The sequence below is a fragment of the Geotrypetes seraphini genome, chromosome 3 (assembly GCF_902459505.1).
Source record: "Geotrypetes seraphini chromosome 3, aGeoSer1.1, whole genome shotgun sequence".
In the NCBI taxonomy this organism is placed as follows: Eukaryota; Metazoa; Chordata; class Amphibia; order Gymnophiona; family Dermophiidae; genus Geotrypetes; species Geotrypetes seraphini.
The window spans coordinates 315,175,308-315,198,713 of record NC_047086.1 but is presented as its reverse complement, the minus strand read 5'-3'; the positions used below and the strand labels follow the sequence as shown (position 1 = coordinate 315,198,713).

At 44.3% G+C, this 23,406-nt stretch overlaps 1 protein-coding gene across 4 annotated transcripts in view; it reads left to right on the top strand.

Annotated features, from left to right (window-relative positions):
• Positions 1–23,406, top strand: part of PLCB4 (phospholipase C beta 4) — a 714,891-nt gene that overhangs the window by 179,719 nt on the left and 511,766 nt on the right. Inside the window, exon 1 of one of the 4 annotated variants that reach the window (XM_033937392.1) lies at positions 11,881–12,122. The exons of the other annotated variants lie outside the window; for them this stretch is intronic. The gene's annotated coding sequence lies outside the window, so the exon portion shown is untranslated. Of the gene's footprint in view, positions 1–11,880; positions 12,123–23,406 lie in introns of those variants that run through there. 4 annotated transcript variants of the gene reach the window in all.

The window sequence follows — 23,406 nt, the reverse complement described above, 5'->3', positions numbered from 1 at the left end:
AGACACGTGTCCCTACCCCGTTACGCCACCCAGTCACGCCTCAGCCCATTCCCATTGGGCAGACTGGATGAACCATTCGGGCCTTTATCTGCCGTCATTTATTATATGTTTTCCTGGACATCTGGTAAGCCTAGTATTGGCGCTTCTGTTGACAATGCTTTTCTTGCATGTTTCTCCTTTACTCCAGTGTCCATTTTCTTTATGTCAGCTTTTTTATCTGTGGGAATAGAGATGTACCAGTTAATCACAACTTTTTAATTCTCACAGTTTTGTCTGGGTCATGATCTCTGTCTTTTTCTGGCACAGTGATGATACATAGTTTACTGCTACTGCTACCATTTCTATAGCACTGCCAGACACACACAGCGCTGGAATATGAGACATGCTACCTTATTGTGACTTTCTCCTTACAAATTTTCAGACCAATATACTGTAGCAGTAATGGGATGTGTTACCTTTTCCAATTCAGTGCCTACAAAATCTGCATTTGCATGTTTTATTGCTGTTTCTGTACTCTGAACCATCTTGTCTGCAATATTCTATTCTGTGCTGAAATTATTGGTCTATCGTCTTTATGTTCAAAGTCACCTTTCCTTAATCATTTGTCAGGTTTCAAATTACTTGTGGTTGCTGAAGGAGCACTCTGTATTTGTTCTATATTTGTGCTTTCAGCAGTTGTTTTTCCTTTTTTGCTAAGCTGATTTAAAAAAAAAATTCTCTTGTTTTGAAATTCTGTTGCTTTTTTCCTTCTATGTGCTAGTGGACAGTTACTCATTCCTTCTTTTAATCAGAAACAGTGGCATAGCTGTACCTGCTAATTTTGGAGGGACTAAAGTTAACTTGGGTGGGACCTTCTGGAACCCCCTCTCTCCCCTCCCCCAATAGCTCTGAACCTTCCCTGTCCTTGCAACTCCCATCTCCTCCTAGATATACAGTACTGTATAAAGTACAGAGGGTTTAAAAAAAAAAATTACCTTCATCTCTGCCCCTGCATCCAACATCTCTTCTTCTCCCCTCCATAACCTATGCCTTTGATCCCACCATATCTGCATCTTCCTTCCCCCCCACACACACCTTCAGACCAGAACCCCCCCCCCCTCTCTTTGAGCCCCCTTCCCTAGCTGTTGTACTTCCAAGGTGTTGCTGGTGGCGGCAGCAGTTCACATTCACTGCTTGAGCTGACCCCACAGACTTCACTCTGTTCATTTCTCTTTCACTGTCGCTTCTTGTTTCCTCACTGGTCAGATGCGGCGGAGAGAAGCCTGTGTGACTGGTGCAGCCACCTTATATGAATTACTATTGCCACCAGAGGCATTCTGGAGGTACACCTGGTAGGGATTTGGCGAAGGAGAGGGGTCAGAGAGAACAGCAGATACTGAGTTAGGCACTGTTGTGCACCTAATTTAGGCATAGGCATTTAGAATATAAAAAAAAACCCTGGCACAAATATAGTTTTCCATAAAAATTAGGACACTTAGTGATACCTAAGGCTGCTTAGGTGGCCCTAAGCACAATTATATACAGTATAGTGTACCTGAATTATATAGAATCATGCGTAGCACAGATTTATTTTAGGCAACATATATAGAACTAGGGCCTTAGTGCACTGCTTGTCAATATAATTTTCATACAATATACAGCATATTATGTACTGTGATAATTTGCACAGGATGACAGAGTAATAAAGGATATTGGGTAAAACATGATCAACATTGCCAATAAAAGAGAAATAGAACAGTTCAAGTTGCAACAGGTCTTTGCTTCATTTTTATTATGGTCTGGAGAAAGAACATGCTTTTTGTGATTAAAAAATTCATAAGCCTGTGATCTTTTAAAGAGAGCCCGTGACAATTTTAGTAATATAGTAACATATTACTAAAGTATTCCACATATTAACAAAGGTGGAAAGACGACAAAACAACAGCCAGCATGGTTAAAAGGTGTCATGAAAGAGGCTATTTGAGCTAAAAGAACATCCTTCAAAGAATGGAAAAAAGTTCCAAATGAAGAAAATAAGAAGTGACATAAGCACTGGCAAGTTAGATGCAAACCATTCATAAAGAAAGCTAAAAAGAATATGAAGAGAAACTTTCCAAAGAGAGAAAAACTCATAGTAACAACTTTTTTCAGGTATATCAGCAGCAGAAAACCTGTGAGGGAAACCATGGGAGCATTTGATGATCAAGGAGCAAAAAGGGAGCTTGGGGAAGATAAAAAGGCCATAGCAGAGAGACTGATTGAATTTTTTGCTTTAATCTTTACGAAAGAAGCTGTACAAGATCTACCTGAACCAGAAATGGTTTTCAAGGGTGGTGATTGATGCAGAGAAACTGAAATAAATCTCAGTGAACCTGGAAGATGTACTAAGCCAAACTGAGAAGTTAAAGAGTGATAAAGCACCTGGACTGGATAGTTTACATCCCAGTGTACTGAAAGAACTTACATGAAATTAATAGTAATCTGTAACCTGTTGCAAAATCATCCATAGTACCTACAGATTGGAGGGTGGCCAATGAACGACAATTTTTTTAGAAGGTTATAGACCGGTAAGCTTGACTTCAGTGATGGTCAAACTAGTGGAAACAATTATAAAAAATTAGACAAACATGGTTTAATGGGACAGAGTCATTATGGGCTCAGCCTAGGGAGGTATTGCCTCACCAATTTTGATCTGGAAATTGGAACATCAAGTGAGGTAATCAAATTTGCAGATGACACAAAACTACTCAAAGTTGTCAAAACACAAAGACTGAAAAATTGCAGGAAGACCTTAGGAAACTGGAAAACTGGGCATCCAAATCACAGATAAAATTTAATGTGGACAAATGCAAAATGCTACACATCAGGAAGAATAATCCAGATCATAGTTACCTTATGCTAGGGTCCACCTTAGGAGTCAGTACCCAGAAAAAGATATGGGTGTCAATGTAGACACTACACTGAAATCTCCTGCCAAGTGTGCGACTATAGTGGAGAAAGCAAACAGGATGCTAGGAATAATTAGGAAAGGGATGGTAAATAAGACCGAGAGTATTATAATGCCTCTGTATCATCCTCATCTCGAGCATTGTGTATAGTTCTGGTCGCCATATCTCAAAAAAGATATGGTGGAATTAGAAAAGGTTCAAAGAAGAACGATCAAAATGATAAAGGGGAGGGAGCTTCTCTTATATGAGGAAAGACTAAAGAGGTTGGGGCTATTTAGCATGGAAAAGAGATGGTTCTGAGGGGATATGATTGAGGTCAACAAAATCCTGAATGGTGAAGTACTGGTAAGAGTGAATCAATTTTTCACCCTTTCATAAAATACAAAAAACCAGGGGACACTCAATGAAATTACATGGAGATAGTTTTAAAACAAATTTGAGGCAATCTTTTTTAACTCAAAGAATTGTTGAGCTCTGGAATAGAGAATGACACGGTGAAAAAATTGGTCCCCGTCACCGCCCCGTCCCCGTCTCACCATCCTCTGCACCGCCCCGTCACCGCCACTGCCACCCCATTCACCGCCCCGTCACCGCCACTGCAACCCCATTCACCGCCCCGTCACCGTCACCGCTGCATACATAAAAGCCTCAAACGGGTACGATTTTATATACTTTTCTTTATTTACGTATAAAGGAAACATTCTTTAAAACTTTAAAACTTAGTTAAATATTAGTTAATAACTATACAAAAACAAACACGACATGTACTTTTAATGCTTACAATGTTAGCCTACATGGTAAGTAGACGCGGCCGCTGTACCTAATCGCGGCAAAGATCTCCCTGCCATGATTAGCATAGTGACCGCGGCTACGGCTGCAAGTCTCCCCTGTAGACCCCCCCAACGGCCCTCCCGACAATCGCAGCAGAAGGGTACCCAACCCCTCCTGCCGGTCCTCCCAATGGCCTCCCCTAAGATCGCCGGCAGGAGGGTACCCAACCCCTCCTGCTGGACCCCCCCCCAACGAACCCTCCCACCCCGGAACCCCCTTAGTCTTACTTTCCAAGTTGGACCGGACGGCTCCTCACACGTATGGCCAGCAGGCTTGCCTCCGTCCAAATGAGGCGGGCCCGCCCCTACCCTGCCCAACCCACAGGATCCTAGGGCCTGATTGGTCTAGGCACCTAAAGCCACTCCCGCTATAGGAGTGGCCTTAGGTGCTTGGGCCAATCAGGCCCTAGGATCCTGTGGGTTAGGCAGGGGAGGGGAAGGGCGGGCCCGCCTCATTTGGACGGAGGCAGGCCTGCTGGCCAGACGAGCGAGGAGCTGTCCGGTCCAACTTGGAAAGTAAGACTAAGGGTGGTGTTTCAGGATGGCGGGGTTTGTTGGGGGAGGGTCCGGCAGGAGGGGTTGGGCACCCTCCTATTGGCGATATAGGGGGCCGTTGGGGGGGCCGGCAGGAGGGGTTGGGCACCCTCCTACCAGTGATCATAGGGGGGCTGTTGGGGAGCTGGCAGGAGGGGTTGGATATCCTCCTGCTGCGATCGTCGGGGGGGCTGTTGGGGTAGGCAGGAGGGGATGGGTACTCTCCTGCCGCGATCGTTGGGGAGGGCTGGTTCTGTCGGCATGAAGGGCTGAGCACCTTCCTGCCGGCGATCGTCGGGGGGGGGGGGGCGGGTTCTATTGGCAGGAAGGGTTGATGTGACAAATGAGGAGCACGGTGAAACACAGGTAAATAGCGGTTCCTAGAAGGGGGTACATTGGCCTGCGGGGACAAATCTTTTCACCGTTTTTGCGGGCGGTGAAAACTTTTGTCCCCGTGTCTGCGGCGATTTGGCTTTGGAGTCTCCATAACCTGCAGCCAAACCGCAGCCACGCCACAGCTCCCTGCGGGGATCGCTCCCCGTGTCATTCTCTACTCTGGAACTCATTGCCAGAGGAAGTGGTTACAGCGATTAGCATAGCCATGTTTTAGAAAGATTTGGACAAGCTCCTGGAGGAAAGGTCCATAGTCTGCTATTGAGACAAACATGGAGAAACCACTGTTTACCCTTGACAGTAGCATAGAATATTGCTACTATTTGGGTTTTTGCCAGGTACTTTTGGAAACAGGAGACTGGGCTAGATGAACCATTGATCTGACCCAATATGGCTGTTCTTATCAGATGACAGTAAATTAAGACCAATGTGGCTCACCTAGTTTCTCCTGTAAGGAAGGGCAGTAATTACCTCCTCTCCCTCTCCCCGATGTCTTTTATAGGGTTGCAAGTGTTGCTCTAGGTAGGTTATGCCAGCATGTCTTGTTAGAACTGCAAAAAATTCATTTCATTGCTCTTTTAAGCTGACACACTCAAAAGATTAGTTTTCTAATTCATATGCTCCCTGTATTTAACCAAGCCATTTTTTAAACCCGTCAATGGTTTTATTTCTATCACCTTCTCTTTGAGTGCATTCTGAGCATCTAACATGCTTCCGCCCAACGTGTGGCAGTGGCCCAAAAAGTAAACAGAATGTTAGGAATTATTAAAAAAGGGATGGCTAATAAGACTAAGAATGTTATAATGCCCCTGTATCGCTCCATGGTGCGACCTCACCTAGAGTATTTTATTCAAGTCTGGTCTCCTTATCTCAAAAAAGATATAGTGGCACTAGAAAAGGTTCAAAGAAGAGCGACCAAGATGATAAAGGGGATGGAACTCCTCTCGAATGAGGAAAGACTAAAGAGGTTAGGGCTCTTCAGCTTGGAAAAGAGACGGCTGAGGGGAGATATGATTAAAGTCTGCAAAATCCTGAGTGGAGTAGAACGGGTACAAGTGGATCGATTTTTCACTCCATCAAAAATGACAAAGACTAGCGGACACTCAATGAAGTTACAGGGAACTACTTTTAAAACCAATAGGAGGACATATTTTTTCACTCAGAGAATAGTTAAGCTCTGGAACGCATTGCTAGAGGTTGTGGTAAGAAAGGATAGCTTAGCTGGCTTTAAGAAAGGTTTGGACAATTTCTTGGAGAAAAAGTCCAATAATCTGTTATTGAGAAAAACATGAGGGAAGCCACTGCGTGCCCTGGATTGGTAGCATGGAATGTTGCTACCCCTTGGATTTTGGCCAGGTACTAGTAACCTGGATTGGCCACCGTGAGAACGGGCTACTGGGCTTGAAGGACCATTGGTCTGACCCAGTAAGGCTAATCTTATGTTCTTATGCTTTCCATGTGAAAAAAAAATCATCATGCTGCTCCTTACAAGGTCATATCAGGTCTCTTTTCCGTTCCTTTGGAAAAAAAGTTTGTATGTTCAACAATATTTTTCAAGTAATTAAAAATCTCTATCATATTTCCCCTGTCTCTTCTCCAAGATATACAGATGTAGGTCCTCAAATCTCTTTCTCAAGTGTCTTCTGAGTCACTTCTAGCCTTTTTTCTTATCTGTACAGAAATATGACCTCCAAAACTCAGCACGGTATTCCAAATGAGGCCTCACTAATGGCATCTATAGGTAGGGTTACCATATTTTTCTCCAGGAAACCCTGGACACATGAACCCACCCTGTTCTGCCTCCAGCCCCACCCCATTCAGCCGTAGCCCAACCTCCAGCCCCACTTAGTTCTGCCCCAGCCCCGCCCCCCACAAAGCCTTCTCTCTTCTTCCATATGAGCTGCAGCCACATCTGGAGGGCTTGGAGCTTGCGTGGATGTGTGTGACGTCACCCCTGTATGCTTAGTGGCCCTCTAGATGCGGCCAGAGCTTGTTGGGGGCTTTCCATAACCTGGACAAATGCCGGGTTTTGGAAAGTCCATCTGGCAGCCTGGACATTCCTCTAAAAAGAGGATATATTTGGGTTTGCTCAGATATCTGATAATCCTACCTTTAGGGGTATTATCATCTTCATCTATCCGCTGGTTATGTCTCTCTCTGTGTAGCCTTGCTCCCTTCTGGCTTTGACCAATGCTTTACTACATTGTTTCTCTTTCTTGAGATCCTCAGCCACTATTACCTAAGATCCATTTCCTGGTCTGTGCACATATTTTCCTCCCCTACTGTATACAGTTCCTTTATTTTATTTATTTATTCATTCATTCAATTACATATACTGTTCTCCCTGGAGAGCTCAGAACAGTTTACATAACTTTATTCAGGTACTCAAGCATTTTTCCCTGTCTGTCCAGGTGGGCTCACAATCTACCTTATGTACCTGGGGCAATGGAGGGATTAAGTGACTTGCCCAGGGTCACAAGGAGCAGTGTGGGTTTGAACCTACAACCCCAGGGTGCTGAGGCTGTAGCTTTAACCACTGCATCACCCTCTCCCCCAATCTCTTTAGATATCTGCACCCTAGATTCATGACTCCGCGCTTCTTTGCATTAAAGCTTAACTGTCAAGCATTTGACTCATGTTGTCTACTCGCTTCGTTACAGATTGTTATGCAGCCATAACCACAATTGCTGGTCCTTCTCTCCCCCTCTTCCCCTCACTGGCTGCTGAGGTAGAAAAACATTTTGGCTGCTGCTGGAGATGGCCTTTAGCTGGCGTAGCTTGGGGCTCCCTGCCTGCCAGAGGAAGAGTGCTTTAATTATGGATGGGCCTGAGCCCAAAGTCAGTAGACCCCTGCCCACCTGGGCCCACCCATGGCTATTGTACCGCTTCAACGAACAGACTGCAGATAATGTACAAGATGCAGGCGTTGACCCCATTGGATCGTGATTGGCGTGTGTTTGTTATCTTTTTTGCAGTTTGCTTTATACCTTAACCACCATGGACCCCTGAGGAAGGCGTGTTATCCGAAACACGGACCGTGTCGGGTCCCTTGGTTGGCTATAAGGTTATATATGTTACTGCATTTATTAATAAACAACGCCTGCATCTTGTACATTATCTGCAGTCTGTTCGTTGTTTTCTGCTTGCTGTTGTTTACTGCAGACTACGTTGGATTTTCTTTCTCCCCTTTCTGCTGCTTCAATATGGAACAGTTTTAAAGGCTTTGCTGAAATCTATGTCAACTACACGCAATGTGTTAAGTTTATCCAGTTTTATTTCTTAAACTGGATGGCTAATGATCAGATTTGTTTGGCATGATCTTGTGTCTACAGAACTTTTTTTGTTGTTAATGGTTGTGTATGCATATCATTCTTAGTACTTTTCATTATATAACATGCCAGTTTAAGCTTTTTCGCAACTACTGCAGTAGAATAGTGAAAAACAACCAAGAATTCAGAGCTGCCTGAATTATACATGTGGAGGACACACCATTCTCTGGCTATTATAGCAGTGTCTGTTTAGCATCTAAAACACTTGGCAGTGAAAAGTTAAATATATTATTAAGCTCTTGGTTTTACTGTTGTATACTTTACCCTCACTTCTGTACAGAATGACTGCTCACCGTTTGAAATCCTGAAAGAATTAGCTATCTTCTTTCCACTGTGGAACACAAAAGTGCCAGAAATTCAGTAAATAGCTGAGTATTTTAATATTTTTTTTTCTTTCAAGTGCTAGTATAAAGTTTCTCACTCTTTTATAAGCAGGAGATTTAGACTTGACAGGTCCTGTCATATGGATATTACTTATTGTCTTAAGAATCCACTAGTCCATCAAGGCAATTCAGTTTGTTTAGAGAATTTGATGATATCCCTAGTCCAGGGCTTCCCAGTCCTGCTTGGTGGTCTCCCAGCCAGTCAAAAATGTAATTGGCTGATTAAATTGCTTGTTTGTATCTAACTGGTCATTTTCAGTAGCACTTAACTAGTTAGTGCCACTGAAAATGTCCAGTTAGCGCCTAGCTGAAAACTGGCTATTTTATGGGGGCATTCCAGGGGTGGAGTCAGCACTTGACCAGCCATGGGGCACTGCATATACAGGACCGCATATATGGTGCCCCATAGCTGATTAAGTGCTGAATACAAACTTGGAAGTTCAGTGCCGAAGTTTGTCATGGCCTGGCATTGAATTTACGGGCATAATGCCGATGGCAGTAAGCAAAACTCTGAGGGTTGCTGGCTGAATATCAGGCCCTAAATTTATACCTCAGGTAATGAAGGGTTAAGTGACTCTCGCAAGATCACAAGGAGCAGCAGCAGGTTATGAACCCTGGTTGGTATTCAGCCCGGTGCTCTAAGCACTAGGCTAGTCCACTCCATAGCTGGCAATTTGAAATACCTATTTTCATCTGTATGAAGTCAAAAATATCTTGTTTCCATGTACTATGTTTAGATATAATTTCTGCAGTTATATTAAATCAGCAGCACAATGTGGAGGTGTAGCAAAGTAATCAGAGCAGTGGACTATGACCTACGGAAGTCAGGGTTCAGATCCTGTTTCTCCTATTGATATTTCTTTTGACCTTGGAAAAGTCGCATAATCTTCCTTTCACCTAGGTACAAATTTAGACTAAGATGTATTAATGTTAATATGAGCTATGTACCTAGTAAATTGGCTCCAGTGAGAATGATTGGGCTTGTATTAATATGCACGAATGCATGTTGATAAATATACAGCTTTTAAATTGCAAATCCTCTTGAACAGAGAAGCTGTTTACTTGCTTGTTACTCACCTTGAGCTCAGATTTGGAAAATGTGAGGAACTAAATCTAAAAATCCAATGGGGTCCCCCAAATTCACTGCTAAAATTATTGCTTGCTATCTTAGATTTTTAATTCTGTGCTTAGGGAGGGAACACTGTGTAGCTGTTTTAGTAATACCACAGAATGAACAGTATAATTAGATTTTAATTTATTCTACTTTTTTTTTTTAATTTCTTTATTCTTTTTCAAACTTACATCAAGTGCACAAAAAGAACAACATGAAATACTATCATATAACACTTGAACATCATACATTATATTCTTAATATGTAAATTAATTAAAAACCCTCCCCCCTCCCATCTTTCTATACAATCATTAAAACTATCATATTCCTTCAAAATTTCAATTTCGCTACATCTTATCTTCCAATCCCCCCACCCCCCTATGTATATTATCAAAGAAAAATGATGCCTAGTCACTACAAAAATCAACCATCGGTCTCCATATCTTTAAAAAATTTTTATAACTTCCTTTCTGTATTGCAATTGCTCTTTCCATCTTGTAAATATGACACAGGGAATTCCACCAAAACGTATTTATTCTGCTTTTAAAACTGGCCACTCGATCAGACATTTTATTATTATTTATTTTTAGTGAAGAACCAGCAATTGATTCATAACTAGGATAAATTAGAAATGACCATGATAATTACATGCTTACTTCATGAAAGCTGCTGTAGGTCTGAAATGATGATTCTTTGGTCCTGATTCTATACATGGTGCCTACAAATTAGGTGCCAATTAGTGTGGTTTTGCAAAAGTTAGGCATACTTTATTTATTTATTCAAGTTTATATACCGTTCTCCCAACAGCTCAGAACGGTTTACATGAATTTATTCAGGAACTCAAGCATTTTTCCCTGTCTGTCCCAGTGGGCTTACAATCTATCTAGTGTACCTAGGGCAATGGGGGGATTAAGTGACTTGTCCAGGGTTACAAGGAGCAGCGTGGGTTTGAACCCACAACCCCAGGATGCTGAGGCTGTAGCTTTAACCACTGCGCCACACTCTCGTGCTTCAGTAGGCTTAGGAGTTGAGGGGTGTTTTAACATTAGGCGTACCCTATTTATGCTAGACTTTTCTTGGCCTAAATGAATTTGCTTAAGTTAGGTGCACTTTGTCCAGGTTTTGAAAAGCTTCCAGCTCGGGACCGTGTTGAGAGGGCATCTGTGCATGCATGGATGCTATGCGATGATGTAATGCGCATGCAAGCATGCATGAGGCATCATCGCATCACACCTGTGCATGCACAGATGCCCTCCCGACGTGGCTCCGAGCACAAGAACATGTTGAGGGGTGGGGCTGGGGGGTGAGACTGGGGCAAAATGGAGCTTGAGGGGCAGGGCAGGGCTGGGTGGAACTGGGCGGGCCTGGGGGTCGGGCCATGGCTCCGGATTTTAGAATCATAAAATCTGGTAACCCTAATTAGGCACCTACATCAAAGTGATAGGCATCAACCAAGTTCAGTGAAGTGCAATGTATGTCAGTTAAGAGGTGCTGATTGTCAATTATCAGCTCTGATTAAGCCTATTAAACAATTAAGTTAGGTACCTGCATTGGCTAAGCACTGCTGATGTAGGCCTAACTTTAGATGCCTTTTATAGAATCAGGGCCTTTTGGTCTAATTTTAAATAGGGTGCATAGATTACAAAATGGACATTTAAATCAGTGTGTGCAAAACTGCAATAGTATTGCATTTCAACAGTATTTTTTCGAAAACAATATCTAATGAAGAAAAGTCAATTTCCATCATATTAGGAAATCCTAAGTTAAAAATAGCTGAGCGCTATTCTATAAACGGTGCTCAAAGTTGGACACCATTTATAGAATAGCACTTAGGCCTGGATTCACAAACAAGTCACCTTACGTTAGGCACCGGCAGTCACCTAGATTGCACCTACCGTGCCTAACTTAAATTATTTAATTGGGTTTAAAAGTGGTGTGATAATTGGCTGTGCCATTAAAACCCAATTAAATCCTCGTAAATCCACTATGTGGCCTCCGGGACCGGCACCTAGGTCCCTGGTGGCTAGCAGCAGATAGTGACACCGAAGCCCAGAAGTGGGCATGTTTAGGGTAGTGCCACACTTTGGCATCATGTGACCAGTCAGGCTTGGAGCCTGCCGTGGTCCATGTTAAATTGAGCAGGAAAGGGGGTAGAAAGACCCAAAAGGGAATTCACAAAAGACCCAAACCCCAAGATCAGATGGACCACCTTGATGAAATTACTGACGCTGAATGGGAGAACATGGAAAACCTTCCCAGTCACTACACTTCTCATAGCAGTGCTAGAACCACCAGTTTTAAACCTGATCCTGGTTGGAGCAAGCCAGGTAATTTTCCTGGTGTCCACCGGGGGAGCTCAAGAGTGCCAAAAGCCAGAACAAGCGCAGGCAGGTTATGGGTGTGGCTCTCCCCCTGAAAAGCCTCCAGACTTCTCTAGGCTTTTAGAGAGGTTAGGGAAGAGGACCAAGCCTCTCTCCCCTAAAGAGGTTTCCAGCTCCAAGCAGGGTAATGGCCCAGTCCCTATGGACTTGGCAGCACCTTCACTACAGGAACAAATGGAGTGGAGGAAGGGTTGATCTCTGCAAGTTTGTTCCAGGAGCCGGAAGTAATGGATGTGAGTGTAATTACCAAGCACTGCTAAGGATACTGCTGTGTATGGAATGCAGAGTTTTGGGACATTTGTGGAAGTAATTGTGTTTTGCTGTGCTTGTTATTCTTTTGGGGACATTTTTCTTTTTTCACTGTGCTGGAGTGTTGGTGAGGACAGAGTCCAGTTCCCTGTGTTTCAAAACCCCCAATTGTTTAAACTTTGTATGAGGTGGGGCACCAGTCTGTGTCCTGTAGAAAAGGACTGTGTGGTTTTTTGTTTGTTTGTTTGTTTTTTAAATCTTTATTCATTTCAAATCTTAAATCAAGTACAATATTGCCATTTATCAATTAAGCATTCAAATACACTTGAATTCCTATAATTGATCATCATAATGGTTTTGTTTTCTTATGATTTGTGCACTGCTGCTTGCTGGCTGCAAGGGTTGCTGTTTTACCTTGCAGTAAGGATTGGGAGAGGTTTGCCACTATCTGGGTGGGCATTTTAGAGCTGTTTATTGAGCTACATGGTAAAGCAAACCTAAGGCAATTCTCCTGGCCCCAGCACTGTTTTTTTCTTTAGCTGGAGGCTTCTGTGTTTACGTTGGTTTTGGAAGTACTTGGCCTGCTAAAGCTTATAAAGCACTTACATGGAACCTGCAGGATGCAAGCTGGGTGGAAATAACTTTGAAAAACCCCCAAAACTGTTGGTTAAAAAAAAGCACAGGTTTTCTGTCTGCTGGGGAAAGCCTGAAAGCTACCCAAGATTTTACCTGATGTTTAGTTTGTGGCACTGGAGTGCATGAAGGTGCTCTGGCATATTCTGAACTTTAAAATTATTTTTTCAACTTACTGGAAGTGAGCATTTTTGTGGTTTTTGCTTTTAGTTTTCCTTAAACCCTGCAGGTCTATCTCCTTACTGAGAAGCGCACTTAGGTCAGTTTTGCTATGGCCACTAGAGGTGCTGTTGACCTGTTCCTTGGAACCTCAGTGGCTACAGTTACTATGTGCCGCTGGCCATGATTCTGACAGGACCCTAGATGCTGGAAATGTAGGCCTGTTAAAATCTCTTCTTTCCACATCAGGCTTTGAGCCCTGTATTCAACTGGGGAACAAAAAATAATTTTCCTCTCCTTTTCCATGAGCAGCAATTTTGCTCACCTCTAACAGGTGTTTTGTGGCAACAGAATGGATCAGGAACACAAGTAGGTGACATCATTGTACACCACCTGGAGAGAATTTAGTACTTAGTACATGCTTATCAGTGGAAAACAGTATACCTCATAAAATGATCATCTTTGGGATCTTTTCCAGATAAGCCCCGCCAAAAAGTTAACCCCCGCCACAGTTTTAGCTAACACCATGCTAAGTGAATACTTGGGGAAAGTGATATACAAGGGGGGCTCTGCCCCCCCCTTGAACCCCACCGAGTCATTATTCAAATCATGTGAATAATTTCCTCGGAGGGCTTCAACAGTTTAATAATTTATAAGGTGGCGTGGCTTAAGTTTTCACCCATGCACTTTTTGCATTAGTGGTGGCGGGGCTTAAGTTTTCGCCCGTGCACTTTTTGCATTAGTGGCGGGGCTTATCTGGAAAAGACCCCATCTTTGCCCCTATTCTATACCGACTCGTTTTCTAGTCAGCTTATTGGACGTTAACCTTTGGGATTTTTTTAATAATGCCTTTTCACGTTTGTTTGCAATGGGTGTCTTTTGTCAGCTCTGCTGTTTTCAGATGCTTTTTTGAGTTCATCTGTTTCCAGTGTAATGAAGACATTTTGTGTGGGCATCATTGGGCAATAAAGAGGTGGCTCTGTGTCTCGGGTCTTATCACACTAGAACCTACTTTAACCCATCCACTGTTAGTTCTTTAGGTATTTTGTGTGAGCGAGAACAAGTTTTCTGACTGCACTAAATGGAGGAAAGCAACTTTTTATTTTTTTTTGTAAATATATTACGTTACATCATGAGGGGCTGTTGAAAAGTTCTCAGCCCATCCAACAAAGTTGGAGCAGTCTCCATCGAAGGCTATACACTTACGGCCTCTTTTACAAAGCCGTGCTAGCGGCTGATCTGCGCTAACAGCCCCGAAGCCCATAGAGAATTAAAGGGCTTCGGGGCTGTTTCCGCATGGCAGCCACTAGCGCAGCTTTGTAAAAGAGGCCGTTAGAGGGTCAAAATCAAAAGATATGTCTAAGTTCGTTTGGGGCCTAATTTGCTAGTCGCCCAAAGTCGGACATGGGAAAAGGTCCATTTTCGAAAAATATGTCCCAACATTTTTTCTTAATTGTCTTAACTGTACGTCCAGCCGTCTGATCATCCAGACTGCTAAGTCGTCCATCTTTATACCCCATTTTCATCCAAAAATTCATCCAAGTCAAAAATGCCTAGAAAAAGATATTTTGGACATGGGCGGGGTCAGCAAAGTAATGGACTGGACACTTAAACATTGCACCAGAGTAGTGGGGTACCTTACAAGGCACTGCTGTGAACTTCACAAAAAGGGTGACACATATACATCTCACCACAATGTTATAGGCCATGGTGAGCACCCCAAAACACCCCCCAGAATCTACTAGACCCACCTTTCTACCACCCCAATAGCCCATATGGCTACAGGTGCCACTTATATGGCAGAACATAAGGGTTTTTTTTTGGGGGGGTGCACATGTTTCACCATGCATGCAGTGTTTAGAGTGGCTTATGGGCCTGGATCTTCCTCTCCATGGTTCACTAGCCCACCCCCAGACCACTTAAGCCACTTCTGTGCAGCTCTGCTAGGCTTTCCTATGCCAGGCTGCCAAGTGCTGATGTTCTGGAGGCAGATATGTGATGTTTTTATTACAAATTTTTTGGCCGGGGGGGGGGGGGACAGTGATCACTGGGGGAGTGTATAGGGGTCTGTACTTTGTCCCTGCAGTGGTTATCTGGTCACTTTGGATACCTTCTTATGACTTAGACCTGTTTTTAGATGGCCTAAGTCACAATGTCCGTGTTCCGTCTAGGCAGTGTTGTTATACATGCGGTATGACTAAGTCTAGGATGGCCCATGTCCCGCCCAAATCCCGCCCTCACCACTCCTCCTAAAATGCCCCTTTTAGCTCTGGGCGTGCTCCAGCACTGTGAAGGCCTAAGTCATTTTTAGATACGTCTAAAACCCGGTTTGATTAACGACACTTGGATGACTTGTCTCACTGATTGTCTAAGTGCCGATTTAGGCCGGTTTTTAGACACATTTCCATTTCGATTATGAGCCCCTTGGTCTGGCAATTTTCTACTTTTTCTTCATTCCATATTTTTCTGACTTAGGGCACCCTAATGTGTGCCTTTCCCACACACAAAGACCATTTTTGCCGCTGCTGGAAAATGGCCACGTTTCCATTTTATGAATTAATGATCATGCACTAATGTTGCAATTAATGTGTAGCCACTAACAGAAATTAGTGCATGAGTGTGTACTGCTACCTGTTATGTAGGCGGTAAGACCTACTGTATTTTTCGCTCCATAAGACACACCTGACAATAAGACACACCCACTTCCTAGAGAAGGAAAAAATAAAAAAAATTCTGAACCAAATGGTGTGCCATGTATCCTGTCCCCCCTCTGGTGGTAGGCCAGGACAGGGTACAGGGCACATCTAGTAGTGGGCACGTCTAATAGTAGCCCGCCCCCAGGCCAGCCTGCCAGCCCCAACCAGCCCCAAACCAGCCAGCCAGCCCCAAGCCAGCTCCAGGCCACCCAGCCAGCCCTAGGCCAGCCAGCCAGCCCCAGGCTAGCCAGCCAGGCCCAAACCAGCCAGCCAGGCCCAGGCCACTAAGCCAGCCAGCCTCCCTGTACCTTTTTATAATCTTGCCCCCTGCTTTGGTTCCATTGGCTCCAGCCCACCTCCCTTGCTTGAGGGCCCAGCAGCTCCAGCCGGCTTCCCTCCCTCCCGCAGCACTTACCGGTACCTTGCAGATGATCGGTTCTCACGAATCCCGTGAGAACCTATGGCAACCATTTGGAAAGCAGCATGGGGCAGAGCAGGAGAGCGTAAAGCTTGCTCCTGACGTCCGTGCTGCTGATCTCTGCGCCACAGGCCGATGGATACACGCTGGACCACCAGGTTAAAAAGCCGGGACAACGACGACAGATGGGGAATGGGGTTTAAAAAATTGGTGCAGCGGCAGTGGGCGGGCAAGGTGTTTAAAAAAAGATTGGTGCAGGCGGGTAAGGTGTTTTTAAAAAAATTGGTGTGGTGGCGGTAGCAAGTGGGCGGGCGGAGTGTTTTAAAAAAAAAGGTGGTGTGGCAGCAGGTGGGGGGGGATGTTTTAAAATAAACAAGCATACATAATTCCTATGAGTGTCAGAGCATTTACCTCACTGGCCTGTGGTAAAAAGCTCTACTGCGGTTTGATAAAAGGAGCCAATAGTTTGCTAGCTTCCCTAATTTCTACAATATTTCTACATCTACCTGTTCATTCTGGCCAGGCAAATGTCAGTATACTCCTTTTCCCCTTTATACATGGAATTTCTATCCATAAGGATTCCAATGTGTATTTGATTCAAGGACTTTTGTAACATACAATACTACTCCACCAAAATGATTCACCCTCTCACTGCAATATAATTTTTTACCCTGCTAAACAGCATCCCACTGGTTATCTTCCTTCCACCAGGTATCGGAGATGCCTGTTCTATCTATCTTTTAATTTAGATGCAGGTTGCAGTGCCAAAACATAGTCCATGTTGAGTCCTTGCAAGTTTGGCTATTGCAAGTTTGTCATGTTTCACATTCCTCTGGGTGAGCCCCCAGCACCTATTTCAATAAAAGATTCTCTGTGCACCAGGTTTCCTTTCCCTGTTTGGCCAACCCTGTTGCATTTTGCTTACCAGACTCCATTGAAGCTTGTGGTTCAAAACCTATATATTTATTTGGATAGGTATCTTACCTTTTTTCAAAAGTAACCCAGTTTTCTTTTTTATCTCCATATTATTCAGCAGATGTTGGTAGGTCAGTTACAAGGGGGTAGTATTTTGTTTACCTTTGTGCCTGATGGAGTTGCAGTAGTTCTTTTTCAGTGGAGTCTGAACATCTCCCGGAGAAACTGCAAAAGCAGCTGCAACCTCCCTCCTCCCCACCCAAAGAGCTTCTGATTTCTCTCATACAGTAACAATATTTTTTTTTTTTCATTTCTGCCAGGAAGTCACAATGTGCAACCTAATATTTATACATTTCAAATACTCCATCAGAAAATTTTCTCAGGAACTGCCAACTGGTTGTTATATGTGAACAGATTATATTGAAACCCCAAAGTATTCAACTCTTCGAAGGGGTGCTAAAAATTATTAAAAAGCCCAGGGGGCAGGACTGAGCCCTGTGGCATCCACAAGATGATATCCAAACAACACCTTGAGAACAGGCTACTGGGCTTGATTGACCATTGGTCTGACCCAGTAAGGCTATTCTTATGTCTTAACACGTGCTGTTTTCTCTGATTTAGAAAAGAATTAAACCATTGGTAAATCAACTCCTCTTCCTGTTTCCTAATTACACAAAGTCTTCATCAAGAAAAAATTACATTATTGAATGCTGGAGAGAGGTTTACAAATATTATCATTCATTCAAATCTTTAAGCCTGCAATACACATCATTCATTGCTGTGATTAAGAATTCTCTGTATTGCAACACCTTTAGAAACCTGATTGAAACTTACTGAGCACAAACCACTCTTCCAAAACAATCCTCCAGCTGTTGACCCACAGTCTTCTCTAATACTGTCAAATCTAAGAAGGGTATTATTTTTTTAAGAAAGGTCTCACAATTGATTTCTTCAATGCCAGTAGAAATACACTCTCAAAGAAGCATTCATGGTTTCCAATAATCTCTTACTCAAATTACTCCCTACTGCTTCAATCAATCCCAATGGACATGAACTTATAGCACATGTGGTAGGTTTCATACAACAACATAGGGAAAATGCTTGCGTGCCTGATTGTAAACCACTTAGATAACCTTGATGGGTGGTATATAAATATCTAAAATAAATAAAAATAAAATAAATTCAAAACTTGCAATAACTGACCCTGTTATTTATGGAAAATTTTGTCATGTTTCACATTCTTCTGGGTGAGCCCCCAGCACCTAAACTCTATCAGCCTCCCCCTTTTCTCTTTTCACTATTCCCCTCTGAATCAGACACATCAACTTTCATCTCTTTTATCCCCAATTGTTCACAGACCTGCTCCACCTTACCTACAAAAAAATGATATGACAACATTACAGTGGAACAGAGCCCCCTCTTCTATCCATGATCACACCCTTTAGAGAAGCCCCTCGCCACCAAAATCAACTGAGGTGAACTACGGTTCTTGCTGTTCTGCCAATCCTCTGGTTCAGTTGTTCCCCCTTGGACAGTCGCATGGCCATTTTGTAATGCATGCTACATTCCTTCCAGATTGTCTTCACTTCTGTTGCTCTAGTCTTTCTCCACAACCACTCTAATTTTCTCAAAACTGGATGTTTCAGGAAATTTCAAGATGTATGGGAGCCATTAACAAAATATTGTACTGTTTAGATGAAATTGTTTCCCTTAAATTTACAAGCTCAATAGTGAGGGGGGGGGGGGGTGATAAGATTATTAAGTGATGCATTTATTGTTAATTCGTTTGAACATATGTCACACTTATTGTAAGTTTGAAAATGAATAAAGAATTTAAAAAAAAACCAAAACTGTCTTAAGAACTCTGAACAGCCCACCAGGACAGACAGAGAAAAATGCATAAGTACCTCAATAAATTTAATGTAAACCATTCTGAGCTCACCTAGGAGAACAGTATACTTATTTATTTAACACATTTATATCTTGTCTAAAATCTAGGCGATTTCCAATATCAAGGACATTCATAAAATTGACAAAACAATATTTATTATCTTCATATCTGTAAAAAAACATGAACATAGGCAATATTCGTATATAGAAAAATAAATAAATTATACCATGCAGCCGAATTCTTCTCCTTCATCTTCAAGTTTTATTAAAAAATTTGTTATACCGCATCAAATTCTTAAAAGCCTCCCACACATTTAAAATCCATTAATCTATCAACTCTGAAAAGGACAGACTAAGATTTTGAAGCAGTCATGTTTCCTAGGTGCTCACCAGATCCTCTGAGGTAATCCCTGTCTATGATTGCCCGGATACCATCTTGCCCATAGCATAATGTTTACCCACAGAAACCAATAAATATATTTTAAAAAATGATCAGACAAAGAAAAAGGTTCAATTTTGAGGTTACACACCCAGCTAAATCCTCTCTCAAACATATTATAGAATATCAAACTGAAATCTCCCCAAATCAATGACTAAGGTAAAAGTAGAGCTACCTTAGCAAACGGTTCTTGCAAATCCTCTAACTTTTATCTAGTTACCCAGTTAGGTGCCCAATGTATCTGGAAGATGGCAGCAAAACGTGTTGACCTATCTTTATTTCTCTCAAGTGTAATGTTTCCAGTTTAATCTTCACCATAATACTTGTACTGTGCCAAAGGGAGGTTCGTTCAGGAGTTCATAAGGTTTAATGTGTTTAGATCACTTATTAAGTTGTGCCTGGAAATTGCTTTTAAGCAAGCTTGTGCTGCTCAACATGGTGGAAAATATTTCTGTGTGTTTCTACCATGTTTGGCACCACCCTAAAATATTTTTATATCCGGATATGTAGCGCCAGATCTAGATAGAGGCTTGTGCTGAATATCTGGGCATAATGGTACACAAATAGGTAACTAGATAAAGATAGGGCATCCTTTCTTCTGATCTAAGTTTTTTTTCTGGACACTGGCTGAAACTGCTACTAATTGGGTAACTCCTGGCTCTGCCTCAGACTGCTATGCCAGTACTGGATATTCAGCAGCATTATTCAATAATGCCATTGAAAATCAGAGGGGCTTATCAAGGTAGGAGACATTTCTACCCAGAGATGTCTTGCTGAATATCGACCCCTATAAGTGCCAGTCTCCAATCCTTCTTCTTGTATAAATGAGCCTGCCCTCAAAGTTTCCATGGTTCCTAGTAGCTGAGACTGCAGGTGAGATCTAGCCAATGGCAAGGTTGTGAGGGCAGTGCACTTTCCTCTCCCAATCACAGAGACCCAACAGAGATGTAAATTTCCTGTTTCGCAAAGCGTGGGGTTGCATTGGAGGGAGGAAATTTGACAAGGGGAATGAATGAGCAGGCCTGTCTGCGGCAGGGGAAATGCCTGAGCAGGCCTGTGTTCAGCATGCGCAGTCCGTGGCACAAAAGCTGAAGCTTTCTCTCCCTCCTATCCGAGCGTACTCCCTCCTCCCACGAGATCTGACATAGGCCTCCCAAAGCTGCAGCAGCAGTGGCCGACTAGAAGAGGCAGGAGCTCAGAATAGACTACTCCTGGTTGGCCCCACTGGGGTCTTTCCTTTGCTGTGTCACTGATGATACTGCAGAGGGAAGTCTTGGCGGGCAATCTAGAAGCAGCTTAATCCAAGCACGTCCTCTTCCAGTCAACTATTGCTGCTGCTGCTTTGGGAGGCCTATGTCAGATATCATGGGGGAGGAGGGGGGCAGTCAGGAGGTGTCTAATAGGAAGATAGGAGGGAGGGAAAGCTGTTGCACAGGGGGATGGGAGGGATAGAAAGTTGCTGCACATGGGGGGAGAGAGGGAGAAATCTGCATATGGTGGAAAGGAGTGAGATACATGGAGAAGAGAGAGGGAGAAATGTTGGACATAGGGTGGAGGGCATGGAGAGATGGTGCATGGGGAAATAAAGAAATGTTGCACATGATAATGGAGGGGAGGGGGAGAGACAGAGATGCTGCATGGAGGGGAATAGAGAGGTTTGATCCAGGGCACAAGGCAGGGAGAGAGAGAGAGATGGTAGACGTGGGAAAGAAACATAAATATTGGATGTGGCAGTGGAAGGGAAGGTACAGAGATGGAGGATGGTGAACACAGAGAAAGAAGAAAATGTCAAATGGGCAGGAGACCCTGGTGAGCGAGTTAACAGAAGACAAAGAGAAACCAGAGCCTGGGACCAACATGATTTGAATAATAAAATGACCATATAACAAAAGGTAGAAAAAATAATTTTGTTTTCTATTTTGTGATTACAATATGTCAGATCTGAAATATGTATCCTGCCAAAGCTGGTGTTAGACAGTGAGTGTGAGCTAGGACCTAACAGAGAGTGGAAACGTCTTTTATCCCAGGACAAGCAGGCAGCATATTCTTAACGCATGGGATGACGTCACCGACGGAGCCCCGGTACGGACATTTTCACTAGAAAGTTCTAGTTGGCCGCACTGCGCATGTGCGAGTGCCTTCCCGCCCGACGGAGGAGTGCGTGGTCCCCAGTTTCTTCGTTTCCACAGAGCGAAGAAGACGCATGTGGTTTCAACGGCCGTTGAAAACTTCCTTTTTGCCTTCCCGCTCGCGTTATTTTCTTGTTTTTTCTCTTTTTCCCTTCGGGTTTCTTTTTCCGTTCTAAATAGTAAAAAAAAAACAACAAACTTTGTTTTTTCTTTATTTTTCAGGCTGGCCCTGGCGGGGCCTGTTGCCATCATACAAGCCTCCGGCTTTGATTTTGCGGAGGCCGTGTTTCCCTTCATGCCCCCTCAACCGGGCTTTAAGAAGTGCCAGCGGTGTGCACGCCCGATCTCTCTCACTGACCCACACAATTGGTGCCTACAGTGTTTGGGTCCAGAGCATCGGGCTGACACCTGCACCCGCTGTGCCACTCTTAAGAAACGCACCTTAAAAAATTGGCAGATCCAGCAGAACATCCTTTTCGGTACCGGATCTGCTATGGAAACTGCCGCGACGTCGACGGTACCGCAAAAGACGGCACCGACCACTTCGACGACGCCCGATCCTTCCTCGGGGTCGCTGGCACCAGGTAAGCCGGCTAAGAAGCCTTCCATCTCCCTTGAGCGCCCACCTGCCAAAGTGGCGACGCCGGTCCTCCCGGCCTCACGCCGACCCCGCAAACGCTCCGCCCCGATCTCGGTGAGTGCCTCGTCATCGGCCTCCTCATCGCCGGGGCGTGGAGCAGCACCTATGGAACCGAAAAAGAAAAAAGCGGTACCGGTGCCACCCCTGGATGACTGCATCACGGCCATACTCCAAGACAAATTGCAGGAACAGCTGCAGCAACAACTCCAGCACCTGCTACCGACCCTATTGGCACCACTTCTTTCGGTACCAGACCGGCCCGAGCCTCGCACCATCCCACCGGTGTCCACCCCCTCGGTGCCACTCAACACTTCCATGCCAATCCTCTCGGCTGAACCACCCCGGTCTCGTCCTGTGGTACAGACCCGCTCTGAGGTCGATCCTCCTCGGGACCAGGAAGGGCACCGGTCTCCCCGGGACCCAGAATGGCACCGCTCTTCCCGGGACCGGGGTCAACACCGGTCTTCCTCTCCCGGTACCGTCTCCATGCGCTCTGGCAAGTCTCTTTCTAAGACCCGCCACACCGAGCCTTCCACCCCGACATCTCGGCGTGCGCACACTGATATCAGGGACCCGGACTTATGGGAAGAATCCCCACCCGGTACTGAGGAGGACGCCTCATCCACAGACGAGGAACCCTCAGTGCCTGATACCACTTCCAAGCCTGAGCAATCCTCTTTCACCAAATTCCTCAGGGAGATGTCGGCGGCTCTTTCTATTCCTTTAGAGTCTGACTCCAAAAAGTCCCAGGCCTTTCTGGATGCCTTAGACTTTGAACAACTTCCCAAAGAGTTCCTCAAGTTACCCGTCCATGACATACTGCGGGAAACTTTTTATAAAAATTGGGAAAATCCACTCACTGTCCCCGGAGCTCCTCGTAAGCTTGACAGCCTATACAGGGTCATCCCAATTCCTTCATCACTCCATTCCAGCTCGGCAGATGATGGTCCTCCTGGGCCACATGGCCTCGACGGTCCATGTGCTTCCTCTGGCGCGACTCCACCTCAGGACACCTCAATGGACTCTAGCCAACCAATGGTCATAGACCACCGATCCTCTTTCTCATCCCATCTCTGTGACATCGTCTCTTCAGCAATCTCTTCAATGGTGGTTGAACTCATCCAATCTTTCCAGGGGTCTACTCTTTCATCTACCCCCTCACTCCATGATCATAACCACAGATGCCTCCCCCTATGCATGGGGAGCTCACCTGGGAGAACTTCGCACTCAGGGACTCTGGACCCCTCAGGAGCATCAACATCACATCAATTTCCTGGAACTCAGGGCCATGTTCTATGCCCTCAAGGCCTTCCAGCACCTTCTCTACCCTCAGGTTCTTCTCCTGTGCA